We start from the raw sequence: 18542 nt of genomic DNA, 5'->3' as shown, positions 1-18542 counted from the left end.
AAAAACAAAAGTGGGTAAATGGGATCTAATTAAACTAAAGACCTTTTGCAAAACAAAAATTATCAGCAGAGTAAACAGAGAGAATGGGAGAAAATATTTGCAAACTATGCATCCAACAAAGGTCTAATATCCAAAATCTATAAGGATGATAAACAAATCAACAAGCGAAAAACAAACAAAAAAATCGATAATTTTGTAATGCCCTTCTGTGTCTTTTTTGATCTTCGCTGGCTTAAAGTCTGTTTTGTCTGAAATTAGATTAGCAACTCCTCCTTTTTTCTGTTTTCTGTTTGCTTGGTAGGTTTTTCTCCATCCTTTTACTTTGAGCCTATGGACATCACTGCATATAAGATGGGTCTTCTGAAGACAGCATACTGCTGTGTCTTGCTTCTTTATCCAACACGAACATATACTTTTCAAAGAAGATATACAACAGACCAACAATCATATGAAAAAATACTCGACACCATTAATCATTACAGAAAAGCAAATCAAAACCACAATGAGATACCATCTCACACCAGTCAGAATGGCTATTACTAAAAAGTCAAAAAATAATAGATGCTGGCAAGATTGCAGAGAAAAGGCAATGCCTATATACTGCTGGTAGGAATATAAATTAGTTGAGCCATTATGGAAAGCAGTTTGATGATTTCTCAAATAACTCAAAGCAGAATTACCATTCAACCTAGTAATCCCATTATTGGGTATATACCCAAAGGAATACAGATCCTTCTACCATAAAGACACATGCATGCACGATTCACAATTACAAAGACATAGAATCAGCCTAGATGCCTCTCAATGGTAGACTAAATTTTTAAAATGTGGTACATATACACCATGGAATACTATGCACGCATAAAGAGAATGAGATTATATCCTTTGCAGCAACATGGATGGCGCTGGAGACCATTATCCTAAGTAAACTAACACAGGAACAGAAAATCAAATTGTGCATATTCTCACTTATAAGTGAAAGCTAAACACTGAGTACCTACGGACACAAAGAATGGGATAAGAGATACCAGGGTCTATTTGAGGGTGGAGGGAGGGAGGGTAAGGATCAAAAACTACCTATCAGATAGTATGCTTATTACCTGGGTGGTGAGAAAATCTGTACACCAAATCCCCGTGACACACAATTTACCTATATAACCTGAACATGTACCCCTGGATATAAAATAAAGGTTTAAAAAAAAGATATTCTCCACTTTCTGGTGTTTTTAATTAACCGACAATTTCTCTCTTCATTTAAACAACTTTTCCAGTGCAAACTTGCAACTTTGTCTTGGGCTTAATATAATACATGAAATTTTCCTTTTTTATGAGCTAGACTCTCCTAGAAAAAATAGTGACATAAACCATTTATAATTAAGTTTAGAAGAAAAATTCAAGTATATTATATCAAATAAGTATCAATTGATAGTAGCGATCTAGCAATAGCCACAACCTGGCATTGCAGACATCAACGGCAATGAAGAAAATTTTGTATATGTTCCAAAAATTGATTGAAAATGATATTAGTTGAGGTTTTAAAATTCCTCAAGAAAATCAACCACATATTTTAAACCTTCCTAAACTTCACAATCTCCAGAGCTTATGTTCTAGGGGTCACCTTGGATACTAGTTTGGTTAAGCTAAACAACCTATCTGCAAAAACGTTTGCCTTGATAAAGACTTCCCGTTCAAATAAAACTCAAATCTAATTAGAAAATGAAGAATGCTGACGCTAAAATAGATTACACTAATTTAAGACTAAGAAAATGTAAGGGTTTCCAAACCTCAAGGTATAAAAGTGACAGATTCAAAATGTTTTGCTAAAATAAATACCATCTCAATCTTGTGTACCCAGGCAATTTCAACTTTTCCAAGGCAGAATGCTAGATATTCTTGCCTGACCCTGGTCTGTTGTAAAATGCCAGAGATACCCTCCCATCATCCTGTGACAGTAGCTCATCCTGACATGTAAATATCTCATACATAATTTATTCCATTTCTTGGAGCAATGATTTGAATAAAAGCAAAACAGTTTTTCTGCTGTCTTTACTGTAAATGCTAATCTAATAATACCAAACAGAGTGTCTAGCCAGACTGCCTGGGTTTGAGTCTGAGTCTGCCACTTATTAACTGTGATCTTGTACAAGGTATGGAATCTCTTTGTGCCTTGTTTTCCCATGTACAAGATGGAGCAATGACATTACTTAGAGCTTTGGTCACATTATGTGCCACATCAATTTGCCAAAGGAAAATAAATCCTACCTGCCTAGATGAACAGAGTTTCATCTTCCTCCAGAATCTAATTCTTGGTCAAGAAACTACTGAGGGGTTTATTCCTATCCGAAGGGTCAGCCTTAGGACTTCTTAGCTACAATGCAGATAGTATTTCTTGAGATGAAAGGACTCCACCAGCACTATTCATAAGCTGGCAGTACCAGAAACGAATGCCCTCTGTGCTGCTGCTATGGCTGCTGTCACCTGCCATCACCCTAGGAAGTTTCTAGAAGTGAGTGTGGTCACTGTTCATACTCTGCCTGTGTACTGTTTAATATCACCATGCTCTGGTCTAGAAGAAGGAAACCCACCTTTTGTCTCTCTCCCTCTGCCTCAACAACTGTGGAATCTGTAAGCTTATCATTGAAGTTCAAGAACCCTAAAAGCTGGTCGATCACTAATTTTAAATAATCAAATTGTCTATTTTGGTATTTTCCTTGTAAGTTTTTTCAGTAAATTATGGCCACAGGTTATCCTGGGTAAAACGCTTGTCCCAATTCCTTAGAATATCATCTGAGGCTAGGAATAGCCACGGTTGTGCATGGATGTGGCATCATGTGCAGATTGTAGAATATCACTGCAAAGCCCAATTTAGACTCCATGGGTGAGATCATTCTACCTTATACAATACATAAAAATGCTCAGGGTATACACACTTTGCAAAATGCTTTGAGGAAACATTGTTATGCAGCATGGTCTCCGCTGAACAGTTTTGACGGAACAGAGCACTTAAAAGCAGCTGTTGGCCAGGCGCGGTGGCTCACACCTGTAATCCCAGCACTTTGGCAGGCCAAGGCAGGTGGATCACCTGAGGTCAGGAGTTTGAGACCAGCCTGGTCAACATGGCAAAACCCCATCTATACTAAAGATACAAAAAATAGCTAGGCATGGTAGCACATGCCTATAATCCCAGTTACTCAGGAGGATGAGGCAGGAGAATTGCTTGAACTTGGGAGGCAGAGTTTGCAGTGAGCCGAGATTGTACCACGACACTCCAGCTAGGGTGATAGAGCGCAAACAAAACAAAACAAAACAAAACAAAAAGCTCCTGTTACAGGAAAATAAATAACAATTTAAATCCATCTCTTGATAACTCAGGTGACTGTATGTTCATGAAAAGCACCCTCTTCAAAGGTATGATCTCTCTGAACCAAATAAATTATTTCTTCAAATGTCTTTTACATGTCCCGTTAATTGTTTCAGTAAGATTATAGGAGACAGAAACGATGAGGTAATGTTCAGGGAAGCAGACACAAAGAGGCAGGGGAAGTATTCACTGAGCAGGACCACATATAATGCAGAGGAAGGAACTGCAAAGAGCAAACTGGGATCTGAAGTGGGTTGAAGGAAACTTCTCACAAATTCTGTTATAGCTCAACAAAGAATATGTTTGATATTTAATTAAAATGAAGCTCAAAAAGACTACTGCATGAATTTAGAATAATTCCAAACCCAACTAGAGAAAGCAGTAAGGGTTTCTACCCATGCACCACCCCTCAAGTGTCTTTTGTATTCTGTTCAAGGAATGCTTTTAATAAAAAACAGAATAAAATTAGAAATATTTTCTGATGAGTGATTTTCCTAGTACTAATTTATGATGAACCTATACTTTTCTACCAGAACTATGGATTTTCTTTTTACACGTAACAGTTTGCCTTTTCAACACAGAGTTAGTAACCCTAATGAGAAGAAATCACAGGCAGAGGATGAGCTTACTGCGAGCAGCAACCCTAGGTTACACACTCAGGACAGTGTGTCCATAGGGGCTGAGCTGCTGTGCCATAATTGCTGAGACCCTCAGCCCTGGGGCAGCAAGGCCAGGGTGGCAGAACTTCATCTGGGCTCTTCGGAGGGCAGCCTGAGGCATGCTGTGGGCCACACAGGTAGGGAACCCCAAGATGGCCACTCCTGCCACTTTGCCCAGGTGGGATGATGCAACGGCCACCTCCCAAGTGCCTATGGCCCATTGTAGACAAGGGTCCTATATTAGTTTCCTATAGCTATTGTAATAAATTCCCAAAAACTTAGTGACTTAAAAGAACAAAACAATTATCATCTTGCAGTGCTAGAGTCCAGAAGTCTGAAATTAAGGTGTCAATAGGGGTTATGTTCCTTATGGAAGCTCTAGGAGAGTCTTTGTCTCTTCTAGTTTCTGGCGGCTTTTGGTATTCTTTGACTTGTGGCCTTGTGGCTGCATCACTCCAATCTCTGCCTCCGAGGCTATATCACCTCTGCCACTTCTGCCGAATCTGCTATTATGGACTCATTGTGTATGCTCCCCATTCATATATGTTGAAACCCTGTGATGGTATATGCAGATAGGGACTTATGAGATGAGTGGAGCCCTCGTGAATGAGATTAGTGCCCTTAAAAGAAGAGGCCAGAAAACTACCTTGCTCTTTTTTCAGTCATGTGAAGAAACAAAAAAAAGTTGGCAGCCTACAACCTGGAAGTGGGCTTACACCAGAATCTGACCGTGGTGGCACCCTGATCTTAGACTTCCAACCTCCAGAACTGTGAGAAATAATTTCCTATTGTTTACAAGCCACCCAGACTATGATATTCTGCTATAATGCCCTGAAGTGTCTAAGCAGTCTTCCCAGTGCATTTCTTATAAATAACTTGTCAGTGAATTTAGAGCCACACAGATAATCCAGGATGATCTCCTCATCTCAAGCTCCTTAATTTAATTATATCTGCAAAGTTCCTTTTTCCAAGTAAGATAATAGTCACGGATTCTGGTAATTTGGACATGGGCATATTTTTTGAGGCCCACTATTCAACTCACTACAGAGTCAATGAGACTGCCAAGGGAGTTGCTGTTCAAGATGTTTGATAGCTTAAGGTGAGCCTGGTTGGGGAAGGGATGGGAGTAGGGAAGGAAGAGGCAGAAAGCTCAGGTGGGTACTGGGAAAGAGGTAACTCCAAGCAGTGGCCCCTACATTCTGGCATCACAAATATTGAACATTTCTGTTTTCTCATCCAAGTTGGTTGCACAGTAGCTCTTCTAACACACAGACCTGTTCCCAAATTAAATTGTCGTCATTATTTCAAAATTCTTGGCATTAAAAAAATTATTGGATTCAAAGATCTATTCTTTTTAGAAAGGGAAATTTTAATTTAACAGTTGTTTTTGAAAAAAAGGCAGAAGCTGCTAAATTTTTCAAATACACTAACTGTTATATGTTAATGGTTTTAATTTTTTATAACTTATGCAAAAAAGTGTCTTATCAATGAGGATTGTTAAGACCTTGCAGGAGTCATCATTAACAAGATTTGACTAGGAAGTGTTTAACCATTTCAGGCATAAAAATATAATACTCAAAGAAAAAATGGTCAGGAAAGCATACTGAAGTCTCATTTTAAAAACTGCAAAGATTTGACTGTTTAAATATGCAACCTTTTCATTAATATTTGTGTTTTTATCATAATGATATTGATAAAGTACACATAATATGTTTTCTCAACAGGTCCCATGCAGATGCCTCCAAATACCCTTTAGTTTACTCCAGTGTTAAACAGTTAGAAAGAATTGTCATATGAAATAAGCATGAAAAATGCTTTTTCTCTTTTCCTCTGATATAAAATTATATATAATAGCAGAGGAATATATAACATATATATAATAGCAGAGGAAAAGAGTTTGTGTGTGTTACTACATATAGCATATATAGTAACACAAACATTTTATATATACATAATTTCCATAATATATATTATGTATATAATATATATATAATAGCAGAGGAATTCAAGAAAGAATGAGCAAGAAGAGCAAGAAGGGAATTGTGATTGAATTTGCCTCAGAGCCAGCAATCTTTTACGGAAATTTAATGACTGTAAGCCACAAAAAGGAGCAGTCAGAAGTGAATATAAGGGGCAAGAAGAAGACCTAAAGGAAAACTGATCAGGAAGGGGAGGGCATCAATTAAGTATGAAAATATTTTCCAACTTCCTAGCAAATAGAGATTGGTCATCAAAAATGAATCCAAACCTACAAACATTATTGACTTTAAAAACTTAGTGTCACTATATTTACACAGTGGAATATTATAGCATTAAAAGTGAGCAACATAACAGCATAACACCATAAAATTCTACATAATGCTGAGTGAAAGAAGCCTGGCCCACAAAATAATACATACTGTACAATATCATTTACATAAAATATGAATTCATTTATGGTGTTGAAAGTCACGATAGTGGTGACCCTTAGAAAGTCATAAACTATAAGAGGGGTCTGAGTTGTTGATTACGTTTTATTTCTTGATCTGGGGAGGGCAGGTTACAGAAGTGTGGTCAGTTTGTGAAGATTCATTGAACTGTACACTTAGGATATATGCGCTAATCTAGATGCATATTTTCTTCAATTCAATTTAAAAACAGCAGAATAAATTGTAAAATAAATGCCTCTCCTACCTTTCTTTCTGATGTGTTCTTATATTTTTAAAAATAAAACACCATTCTATTCTATTTGTTGAAATAGAACACCATTGCTGTCAACTAAAATAACAGCAATACACCAAGGGCTTGTATGTTCTTCAACAACAACAAAAAATCCATTTAAAATTAGGTGCTATAATGTAATTGTAGATATGATTGAAAACATGGCTGACTCGAGCATGATTTCTGATGGAAAATTAAAAATGCTGTTTCCTCTACTGAGTTTGAGGTGAATAGAACATAGAGATTTGTTGGACTCCAAGACCTGTGTTTTTTCAGCTACTCTGAGAGTGGTAGAGGCTGTTGCTCCCTGCATCCCCCAGCCTCTCTTAGAGTTAGGGCAAGGCCACTTGACCAATTATAGCCAATGGTCAGAAATGGAAATGGCACATGTCACTTGGGGCCAGGCATTTACGAGGCCAGCACGACTCTTCTACCTCTCTTCCTAACACATGTTAGAATAAAGAATTTTATGTAATAGAAACTGAGAACAAGGTGGGATAAATTTAAGGAAATCACCACTTATTCACATTAAAATGTAACCAGAAAGGTTAGTGCAAACCAAAAAAGGCATTATTATACAATTACACACATTTTAATATATATGATAATTCAAAAAAGTTTCTCCAGTATCTCTCTTTCTCCCTCTCTCTCTCACACACATTCTTTTTCTACATTTATTCTTAATCTTATTAAAAAATCTGATACCACTATAAGAAAGTTTGACAAAAAGTCTAAATAAGTCAAAATCCATATTACCTATGGATTGTTAATTGATAATAACACAGCATTAGTATGATTCAGTAATCAAAATTACTCTTTAATTAGAAAAGTCAAAGATAAATATGTGGGAATTGGGGAATGGGAAGAAAGAAGAGAAAAGAAAGGAAATAATTTGGGTTTAAGTAAGGCTGAGAGGGTTAAAAATGAGAAAGTACAAGTGTTTAGAAAAAAAAAAAAGGATATTTGCAAAGAAAGTCATGCAGCTAAAAGGGACCCATTATGAAAAGTATTTGGTTTATAGTTTAAAGCCTATTCTTCAGTCTACTTATTTGCGAATTTGTTTATTCTACTTCACTCACAAGCTGGCTCTCAAAATTGTACCACTCTCCTCAGGCATGCGGATAAAGTACGGACAGATAACTAGGAAACAGTCCAGGACTTTTATATTGCTTGTCACAGCAGTACCTCTTGTAACAATTTTTTCATGTGTGTATAATAAAAATATGTAGGCCAGTGGTTTCTTCAGACAAAAGCAGTCTTCACATTCCAGAAACTCAGGGGGAGGTTGTTGAAAGAACAAGTTGTGCACACCTGAAGAATCAGCCATTCCCTGTACTGGAACTTTAACTCTGTTTTGAAATAGCTGAGTTGATGTTGACCTCCCTGGAAAAGACTGTGAGTAAACCCCAAGAAGGTCATTCACCTTGGGAGCTCGGGTCAGAGTAGATTTGGTCAATCAGTTCATGGCCATATTCTTATTCAATGTTGTTGGTTCCGCAGTGGGTGGGACTTGCGTTTTAACACCCAAGGAAACAGCAAGTGAAGACATCAATTTAAGAAGAAGAAAAAAAAAACATGACTACTAGGAGAAATTAAAGACTTGGTTGTGCACAAACAGAATGCCAGGGGTTGGCATAGTATGGGGTGGCGAAAGTTGACCAGAGCTGGAAGTCAGAGCCCTGGACACTAGTTTGCAACCACTGCAAGTCACTTTTCATATTGGATCCTCATTTTTCTCATCTGTAAAGACGGAATATTTTATTAAACGATTTATGAAGTTTCCTCTCATCTAATTCTACAAATGCTCTGTGAATAGCTTCTGATTGGCTAAAAAGTCTCACTCAGTATAACTTAGAGAGTGTGATTTTGTTCTGGTTTGTCCTTGATCCTGGAGCATTCAGGAAGCTTGGAACAATTTCTCTATGACCCTTCACTCCTTCAGTGATGCAACTTGCCACAACACAGTACACATACCTCGATCCCTATTTTTATTACCAGGGATTTGGCTCTAACTTTGCCCAACTCTCAGGTGATGCTAACCTCTGGAGATTTCCCTGACCTCCACATTTTCTGTAGAGAACTAAACCCTAGTGCTAGATGGGGTTTGGATGCTCACTTTTTTTACCTGATCCTTAAAATATTACAGCAAATATTTCTGATTTAAGATAAAATTATTAATATGATATGTTAACATTTGTTTCTGGGGTGTTATTATAGCAATTAATGAGTTATGTAGGAGTTCCAAAATAGCAATTCAGAAACAGATATTACTGAGTAAGCAGTAAAATAAATATCAGAGTTCTAATGATTACCAGCTTTTCGTAAATCATGCCAGTCTAGGAAATAGAAGTGTTTATGATACTGCTGAACTAACTATATAAGCCCCCCAACAATTCAAGCCATATTAATTTGAAAGCAGTTAGTAGATATAAGAAACTTAGTTATAATATAATATATAAATAATATATATAACTTAGTAAATATAAGAAAACAGATCAGTAGATCTTCATCATGACTGAATGTTAGACCCATTAAGAGAGTTTTTAAAAATTAGCTTCCTCTGTTCCCTTTTCTACCCAACCAATTAAATTGGGCTCTCTGTGATGCGGCCAAGGTGTTAATATTTGTGTTGAGTTCCCTAAGTACCAATAATTTTTCAACAGACAGGGCTGAGAAACATTGCAGTCTATTACTTCCTCTGGGGCCTTATGGGGCACTTCCATAGAGTAAAATTGAAACAAAGAGGTTTGAGTGCAAAGTATGACTCATCCAACTTCTCTTAGCCTCAATTTCCCCAGCTATAAGCAAAGAGACAATATCTGCTCCACCAAATTGTTGAGAAAGTTAAATAAGTTATATTTCAAAGTATTTGATATACAGCAGATGCTCAAAAGGTATTGACTGAATGTTGAATTTATTTTTGACAACTTTTGTTAGCTTAATGTTAGGTGTTGACAGACAGTGATGATCTCAGTGTTAATATGGTGACCATAGTAAATAAGGTGCCTATAAAATATATGTGAAGAATAAATGTAGACATTGATTTTTCTTCTTACACACATACATACAGATGAGGAGTATGGGATTTTAAGTTTATTTTATATACTTTAATAAATCATTAAGTTCATTATATATATATATATCTATTTATATATCTATTAATTGATCTAGGTATAGATGAGGAATAGGGCACATTATATTCATTTTAAAAATGTGTAAAATCATGAATTCAAATATAAACTGGAAATAAAACAACAGCATGACATTAAAGGGGATCTCATCAGCTAGATATGAGCTTTAAGAGGCAGGAGGCCAACCTGCCCCCTGCTCAGCCTCAGGCCTGTCACTACCAAGCTGCACCTTGGAGCTCAGTCCAGAGGGTCTCCATCACTCACTTGAAGTTGAATCTAAACCCCCTCTGTAACAGAACGCCAGTCTGGGGAACTCTGAAGTACTTTGACTACAGGTTCACAGGTAGAGATTGCTTAACTGGAAGAAAAGTAAGGAGAAAAATCAATGTCTACATTCATTCCTCACATATTCCTCAATAGATCTATATATCTATTGATTGAGGGGTCATATTTCTACATCTTGTTCATTTGTAACTTGGATATTGTATAGTAAAATCTGATTGCCATCCTTGCCATCTCTTGTAGGACATTTTGGGTCTAATTTTGAAAGCTGGATATTATTTTCTTTCCACTTTCTGTAAACTGAGGGTAGGAAGGAGAAGAAAGGGAAAACTCCAATGAAGCTCCATACTTCCTTTCTGAAACACTGTTAAAGATAGTGCGGCAGGTCCCCCTGCACCCAGCCGGGGGTGTATTCACTCCTTTATCATATACAGGTAGGCTTCTGCTCTACTCATCTTGGTATGAAGCCCTGGAAATAAGCAAATTCTTATATAGTGGGATCATGCAGCAAGAGTCTATGCACTCAAAAGTGTTCACTAAAATTTTCTCTGGACCTTCCAAGGGTACCTCATCATTCCACCTGTCTCCCCATGGAAGATGCGAGCAAGAATGCCATGACTCTGTGACCTCAAAATACTAACAGAATATTGCTTCTGCAGGATGGGACCACGGCTAGAACTCTATGCCACACCAGAATTCACTTATTCAACGCACATTTCTGAGTGTCAACTCTGTGCCAAGTATCGTTTCAATTTTACATCAGCGAACAAAATATACAATGTGCCCAACCTATGAATATTACTATTGTTGACATGACAACAATGAATGAACAACAAGACAGATTTATATAAGCCAGGTTATGTAAGTGTTATGCAGAAAAATGAAATAAGTAAGTGTTTAGCCAGGGTTCTCTAGAGGGACAGAACTAATAGGATAGATGTATGAAGGGGAGTTTATTAAAGATTATTGACTCACACAATCACAAGGTCCCAAAAAAGGCCGTCTGCAAGCTGAGGAACAAGGTAGCCAGTCTAAGTCCCTAGTCTTTGAGACAGAGTCTTGATCTGTCGCCCAGGCTGGAGTGCAGTGGTGTGATCTCGGCTCACTGCAAGCTCTACCTCCTGCGTTCACGCCATTCTCCTGCCTCAGCCTCCCAGGTAGCTGGGACTACAGGTGCCGGCCACCAAGTCGAGCTAATTTTTTGTTTTTGTATTTTTAGTAGAGACGGGGTTTCACCATGTTAGCCAGAATGGTCTCCATCTCCTGATCTCGTGATCCACCCGCCTCGGCCTCCCAAAGTGCTGGGATTACAGGCATGAGCCACTGCACCTGGCCAAATCAAGAAATTTAAAAAGCATAATATGCCACTGTATTTCTTTTCTTTTCTTTTCTTATGAGAAACGATAATGCTAAATTTACAGGCATAATGTTGTATTGGCATTAAAGAAGGGCTACCAGTCCATTAAAATAATCAACATGTTATTTGTGATGCTGAATGTATACACAAAAGTTTTCAACTATCTGAAAAAGAGGATCTTCTGATAAATATTCATCATATCCTGATTTTTTAAATTGGAGTACTTCAAATTTAGATGTTAAGTTAAAAAAAAAACCTCTAAATTCTCACACATGAAACCTGATCTTGGCTCTGATGTTTACTTTTTTGAAGTAAGTAGAAATAATTGAGTACAGAAGAAACAGTTAGATTTGTTAAAATCTGGTTAAATGTTGTTTTAATTATCACGGAAGATGTAAAGAAATGTGTAATTTTATGGATTATTTATAGAATAGTGGGCAAAACCAATTAGGTACTAAGTAAGAAGTGAACCTTGAATTTATGCATTTTTGTAATAGAACCTCTAGCTGTACTAAATACAAACTAAATTTTTGGAGGATAAACACTAAAAAACTCTTTCATTACTCTCAAGATATATGATTTATCATATTAATAAGCTTCTCATGTCATACATTGTGTTTCATTATTGTGGTTATTTTTGTCAACAATTTTTATTAAATGAGTTCTAATTTTTGGTGGAGAAATTTTGACAACTACACAAAGAATGTACCAATTATCACTTCTGAAAACTATACATATGAACTTTTCAAAACCTATAAATTACTCTTCTCTGATTTGGCTGAAGTTAGAGGAGTATTGTTAAATAATATTTAGTAAATACTTTTTAAAAAAAAATGTATGTGTGTTTTCATAATGTGTTTTGATTTAAAAGAAAGTTGTTATTATTATTGAAAACATGTTTTGTAATGAGCCACTAAAGTCCTCAAAATTAAAATGAATCATACTATTGAAAATGTACATTTGATACACTTTTTTTCTCTGAGCAGGCAAACACATTTAAGACCTTTATGTAAGATCAGAAAATCATAAGACAGCATTAAAAAGTACTATGCAGGAGGAGATGGAACAAGATGGCCAAATAGAAGCCTCCAGGAATCATCTCCCCCAAAAGGATTGAACAATTGTCTAAACAAAATTGAACAACTATCTAAACAAAAAAAGTACCTTCATAAAAAGATGAGTGATCACAGTACCCGCTTTTAACATCATATTAAGGAAAGAGGCACTGAAGAGGACAGGAAAGGTGGACTTGAATTGCCTACACCACTCTTCCCCTATCCCCAGGTAGCAGCCCCTCACTGATGCAGAGAGAGAATCTGTGTGCTTGAGGGAGGGACAGTGCAGTGACTGGAATTTTGCATTGGAATTCAGTGCTGTTCTGTCACAGCAGAAAGCAGCACAGGTCAGAACTCAGCCAGTGCCCATAGAGGGAGCATTTAAACCAACCCTAGCTAGAGGGAAATAGCCCATCCCAGTGGCAGAACTTCAGTTTTGGCAAGTCCCACCAACACAGGCTAAAGTGCTCTGGGGTTGGGGTGCACCAATCAATCAATGGGCTTGGGGTGCATACAACTTAGTGAGACATTAGCTGGGGTGGCCAAAGGAATGCTTGCGTCACCCCTCCCCAAATCCAGGCAGTGAAGCTTGCAACTTCAGGAGAGAACCCTCCTTCCACTTGAGAGGAAAAGGGAGAGTAAAGAGTACTTTTTCTTGCAACTTGGATACCACCTCAGCCACAGTAGGATAGAGCACAGGGCAGAGTCCAAGGCTCCCATTCCAGGGTCTAGCTCCCAGATGACATTTCTATATATACCCTGGGTCAGAAGGGAACCCATAACCTCGAAGGGAAGGACCTAGTCCTGGAAAGATTTATCACCTGCTGACTAAGGAACCCTTGGTCCCTGAACAATCAGCAGTGGTAGCTAGGTAGTACTTACCATGGATTTTGGGTGAGATTCAGAGCCATGACCCAGTACATTCTCAGTTTTTGTGACTATGAGGAGAAACTCCTTCTACTTGAAGAAAAGAGAGGGCAGAATAAACAGGACTTTGTCTTGTAGTTTGGGTACCGTGGGGTAGAGCAGCAAGCATATCCTTGTCCCTGATTCCAGGCCTTGGCTCTTAGATGACATTTCTGGACCTGCCATTGACCAGAGGAGAGCTGACTGCCCTGAAGCAGGAGTCCCAGGCCTGGCAGCATTTACCATAACTGACTGAAGACTGCTTGGACCTTGAGTGAACATCAGCAGTAGCCAGGCAGTTCTCACGGTCAGTGGTAGCCATGAGGAGAGACTCCTCTGCTTGTGAAAAGAGAAGAGAAGAGTGAAAGAATTTTTTCTTGTGGCTTGGGTGCCAGCTCAGCCACAGTAGAATAGAGCACCAGGTAGATTTCTAAGGTTTCCAACTCCAGGCCCTGTCTCCTAGACAGAATCTCTGGACTTGCACAGGGCTGGGGGAACTCACCACCCTGAAAAGGACACAGACTGTCTGGCTTTGCCACTTGCTGATTGTAGAGCCTCAGAGCCTTGAGCAAACGTAGGTGGTAGCCAGGCAGTTTCACAACTGGCTTTGAGTGAAACCCAATGCTGTGCTGGTTTCAGGTCTGAAGCACTGTCCTAGTGGTGGTGAGTACAGGGTTGTTTGTGTCATCCCTCGTCTGGTTCCAAGAAATTCAGCACAGAGAGAGACAGACAGACTCCATTTGTTTGGGAGAAAGTAAGGGAGGAGAACAAGAGTCTCTGTCAGGTAGTCCAGAGAATTCTTTTGTATCTTATTCTAGACCATCAAAGCAATACCTCTATGAGTCTGCAAGAGCCACAGCATTACTGGGCTTGGAGTGGCTCCTAATGCAGACACAGCTACAGTAACCAAAAACTTAGATAACAATACTGAAGTTTCTTCAAATACCTGAAAAGCCTTTCCAAGAAAGACAGGCACAAACAAGCCAGGACTGCAAAGACTGCAATAAATACCTTATCCTAACTCTTCAATGCCCAGACACTGAAAAAGTTCCAGGAAAATGGCCTCACCAAATGAACTAAATAAGGCACAGGGGTCAGTCCTAGGGAGACAGAGATATGTGACCTTTCAGAGAACTCAAAATAGCTGTTTTGAAGAAATGCAACAAAATTCAAGTTAAAACAGAGAAAGAATTCAGAATCCTAACAGATAAGTCTAACAAACAGATCGAAGTAATTTAAAAGAATCAAGCAGACGTTCTGGAGTTGAAAAATGCAATTGACATACTGAAGAATGCATCAAAGTCTCTTAACAAAATTGATTAAGCAGAAGAAAAAATTAGTGAGCCTGAAGACAAGCTATTTAAAAATACACAGTCAAAGGAGACAAAATAAACAAGAATTTTTAAAAAGAAGCATGCAAAACACCTAGAAAATAGCCTCACAGGGCAAACCTAAGAGTCATTGACCTTAAAGAGGAGGTGGAGAGAGAAAGAGGTAAAATGTTTATTCAAAGGGATAATAACAAAGAACTTCTCAAACCTAAAGAAACACATCAATATTCAAGTACAAGTTTAACCCAAATAAGATTACCTCAAGACATGTAATAATCAAACTCCCAAAGGTCAAGGATAAAGAAAGGATCCTAAAAGCAAGACAAAAGAAATAAATAACACACAATGGAGTTCCAACACATCTAGCAGCATACTTTTCAGTGGAAACCCTACAGGCAAGCAGGAGAGTTGCAGGACATATTTAAAGTGTTGAAGGATAAAGACGGTAACTTCAGAGTAATATATCTGGTGAAAATATCCTTCAGACATGGAGGAGAAATAAAGACACCCAGACAAGCAAAAGCTTAGGAATTTCATCAACACCAGTCCTATCCTACAAGAAATAGTAAAGGGAATTCTTTAATCTGAAAGAAAATGACATAAATGAGTAATAAGAAATATTCTGAAAGTACAAAACTCACTAGTAATGGTAAGCACACAGAAAAACACAGAATATTATAATACTGTAATTGTGGTGTGTAAACTACTCATATCTTGAGAAGAAGGACTAAAAGATAAACCTATAAAAAATAACTATAACCATGTTTCAAGATATAAACAGTATTATAAGATATAAATAGAAAAAGCAAAAAGTTTAAAAGCAGGGAGATGAAGTGAAAATATGGAGTTTTTAATTACTTTTCTCTTTGCTTGTTAGTTGTTTGATTATGCAATCAGTGTTAAGTTGTCATTAGTCTAAAATAATGAGTTATAAGATGGTATTTGCAAGCGTCATGGTAATCTCAAATAAAAACCATGCAAAAGATACACAAAAAAATAAAAAGCAAGAAATTAAAATGTACCACCAGAGAAAATATCCATCACTAAAAGGAAGACAGGAAGGAATAAAAGAAGGAAGAGAAGACCATGAAACAACCAGAAAACAAATAACAAAATTAAAGGAGTAAGTCCTTACTTACCAATAATCACATTGAAAGTGAATGGACTGAACTCTCCAATCAAAAGACATAGAGTGGCTGAATAGAAGTTTTAAAAAGACTAAATGATATGTTGCCTACAAGAAACACACTTCACCTATAAAGACAACTATAGACTGAAAATAAAGGGATGGAAAAGATATTCCATGCCAATAGAAATGAAAAAAGAACAGGATTTGCTACATTTATATAAGAAAAAATCGGTTTTCCTGACTGTATTAGTCTGTTCTCATGCTGCTAATAAAGACATATCAGAAACTGGGTAATTTATACATAAAAGAGGTTTAATTGACTCAAAGTTCCACATGGCTGGGGAGGCCTCAAAATCATGGCTGAAGGTGAACAAGGAACAAAGTCATGTCTTACATGGCAGCAGGCAGGAGGTCATGTGCAGGGGAACTCACCTTTATAAAACCATCAAATCTCCTGAAACTTATTCACTATCACAAGAAAAGCACAAGAAAGAGCCACCCCTGTGATTCAGTTGCCTCCCACCAGGACCCTCCCATGACACATGGGAATTATGCAAGCTACAAGTCAAGATGAGATTTGGGTGAGACACGGCCAAACAATATCACTGACAAAAACTGTAAAAAGAGTAAAAGAAGGTCATTATATAACAATAAAGGGATCAATTCATCAAGAAGATAGAGCAATTATAAATATATATGATAGAGCAATTGTAAATATATATTCACCTAAATATATATGCATCCAGATATAAAAAGCAAATACTATTAGAGATAGAGAGACAGAAAATCCAATATAATAGTAGCTGGTGATTTCAACACCCCACTTTCAGCATTGAAAGATCATCCAGACAAAATTAACAGAGCAACTATGGATTTAATTTGCACTATAGCACAAATGGACCTAGTAGATATCTACAGAACACTTCATCCAATGGCTGCAGAATACACGTTCTCCTCAGCACACAGATCATTATCAGGGATAGACCACATGTTAGGTCACAAAACAAGTCTTAAAACATTAAAAAATTACAATAATATCAAGCATCTTCTCTGAGCACAATGGAATAAAACTAGAAATCAATAACAAGAGGAATTTTGGAAATGATGCCAATACATACAAATTAAACAATATGCTCCTGAATGACCAGTGGATTAATTAATAAATTAAAAATGAAATTTAAAATTTCTTAAAACAAATGGTAATGGAACCACAATATACCAAAACCTTGGGATAGAGTGAAAGTTGTACTAAGAGGAAAGTTTATAGCTATACATGTCTACATCACAAAAAGTAGAAAAACTTCAAAAAACAACCTAACAATGCATTTTAAAGAACTAGAAAAGCAAGACTAAATCAAACCCAAGATTAGTAGAAGAAAAGAAATAATAAAGATCAGAGCAGAGATAAATGAAATTGAAATGAAAAAGATACAAAAAACCAATGAAATGAAAAGTTGGTTTTTAGAAAAGATAAAATTGACCAATCTTTAGCCAGACTAAGAAAAATAGAGAGAAGACCCAAATAAATAAAATGAGATGAAAAAAGAAAACATTACAGCTGATACCACAGAAATTCAAAGGATCATTAGAGGCTACTATGAGCAACTATATGCCAATAAATTGAAAACCTAGAAGAAATCAATAAATTCCTATACACATACATCCTACCAAGATTGAACTATGAAGGAATTCAAAACCTAAACAGACTAATACAAGTAACAAGATCAAAGCCATAATAATATGTCTGCCAGCAAAGAAAAGCCTGGGACCTGATGGCTTCATTGCTGAATTTTACCAAACATTTAAAGAAGAAATAATACCAACCCAATTGAAACTATTCCAATGAATAGAGGAGGAGGAGATACTTCCAAATTCTTTCTACAAGACCAGTATTAGTGTATTTTCATACTGCTATAAGAAATATTGAAGATTGGTTAATTTATAAAGAAAAAGAGGTTTAATGAACTCACAGTTCCACATGACCAGGGAGGCCTCACAATCATGGCAGAAGGCAAAGGAGGAGCAAAGGCACATCTTATATGGCAGCAGGCAAGAGAGTGTGTGCAGGGAAACTTCCCTTTATAAAACCATCAGCTCTCGTGAGACTTATTCACTGTCATGAGAACAGCACAGTAAAAACTTGCCCCCATGATTCAATTACCTCCCACTGGGTCCCTCCCACAACAAGTGATGATAATGGGAGCTATAATTCAAGATGAGATTTGGGTGGGGACATAGCCAAACTATATCAATTACCCTAATATCAAAATTAGGTAAAGACATATCAAAAACAAACAAACAAAAAACTATTGGACAATATCCTTGATGAACATTCACATGAAAATCCTCAGTAAAATACTAGCATACTAAATTCAGTAACACATTAAAAAAATCATTCTTTATGACCAAGTGGGATTTATCCCAGGGATGCAAGCATGGTTCAGCATACACAAATCAATCAATGTGATACATCATATCAACAGAATGAAGGACAAAAATCATATGATCATTTTAACTGATGCACAAAAAGCATTTGATAGAATTCAACATCCCTTCATGATTAAAAGAAAAACTCTCAAAAAAGTGTTTATAGAAGGAACATATGTCAACACAACAAAAGCCGTATGCAAC

The sequence above is a fragment of the Papio anubis genome, chromosome 4 (genome assembly GCF_008728515.1).
Source record: "Papio anubis isolate 15944 chromosome 4, Panubis1.0, whole genome shotgun sequence".
NCBI lineage: Eukaryota > Metazoa > Chordata > Mammalia > Primates > Cercopithecidae > Papio > Papio anubis.
This window is presented reverse-complemented; position numbering follows the sequence as displayed.